The sequence below is a fragment of the Myotis davidii genome, unplaced genomic scaffold, assembly GCF_000327345.1.
Source record: "Myotis davidii unplaced genomic scaffold, ASM32734v1 scaffold164, whole genome shotgun sequence".
Taxonomy (NCBI): domain Eukaryota; kingdom Metazoa; phylum Chordata; class Mammalia; order Chiroptera; family Vespertilionidae; genus Myotis; species Myotis davidii.
In genome coordinates, this window is record NW_006296417.1 from 2,028,770 (window position 1) to 2,030,208 (window position 1,439).

Sequence of the window (1,439 nt, forward strand, 5' to 3'; positions counted from 1 at the left end):
GGGCTTCTCCCCGACTCGTTCACAGCCTCGTCCCTCTCCTCCCCCAGGTCCATCCATCTCCTCACTTCCCACCCTCCACCTCCCCTCCCTTTGGTGAATAGTGACGTCCACGTTGCCAGATCCCGCGGGCACTGCCTGGTCCTCATCTTGGTGCAGTCTGCACTGTGCCCCTTCCTTCCTTCTTTTTTAAAATCTACTTTTATTGATTTCAGAGAGGAAGGGTGAGGGGGAGGGAGAAACAGCCATGAGAGAGAATCATAGATCAGCTGCCTCCTGCACACCCCCTACTGGGGATTAAGCCCGCAACCCGGGCATGTGCTGAATGGAATCGAACCTGAGACCCATCAGGCTGCAGGCTGATGCTGTATCCACTGAGCCACACTGGCTAGGGCCGCCCCTTCCTTCTCGAACTGCTTGACCCTCTGGCTTCCGAGGCCCCGCACCTGCAGTCTGCATTCGCCCCACCCCTTGTCCTTTGCCGTCTCGTCCTCGCAGCATTTAACTCGGTCTTCTTTTCCTCACTTGTCTGCTTTTTTCCTGAGCAAGCTCACCCCCACCCTGGCTTCGCTTCGTTAGCATCGTTTGGGGAATGATGGTTACGCATTTTAATTCCCTAATAAGATCGGGCATCTGCATGGTTTGCATTTCCAACCCTGAGGACACCCGTTGTTCCATTTGGTTGTCTCGCCTCCACAAACCTTCCCTTCCAGCCCTTCCGCTGCAGGGAGCGTATCTCACTCTAACACCTGTAGCACTCGCGCCTCCTCCATGGACCGTCTCTCACTGACTCAGCCACATGCGTGTCCGTTCCTTAGACCGGGGGCCTGAGGGGAGTAGTGACAGTCACAGCTGTTGGTTCCCCGGAGCCCGGCCTGTTTGCTCAGTCCCCCATGTTTGCTCAGTCTGGTCGAACGGGCAATTTCTGCTGTGGCAGTGACCGCTCTCCCTCTTTGGGCTGATAACACTCGGGTTTCAAAAGCAATGCGTGCATCCAGAATAGAGGAAAAATGAATAGAGGAAAAGAAAAAGGGAGCCCAGGGGAAGGGATCCATGCTTTTTTTTCTTTCTTAAATATATTTTTATTGATTTCAGAGAGGAAGGGAGGGAGAGAAACATCCATGATGAGAGAGAATCATGGATCGGCTGCCTCCTGCACGCCCACACTGGGGATCAAGCCCGTAACCCAGACATGTGCCCTGACGGGGAATCGAACTGTGACCTCCTGGTTCATAGGCTGACACTCAACCATCGAGCAATGGACATGTCAGCCAGGGTGCAGGCAGGGGCGATTGGAAATGGTTTCTCTCGACAAGCCGAGGGACATCCTGCCCGCATCCAGGTACTTCAGTGTTCAACAGGCTTGTTTTGGCACCTGCTGTCAGGTGATGTCTTGGCTGAAAGGGAAGACATTGGATCTGTCTGTCTGCCTGTGGAGGGGA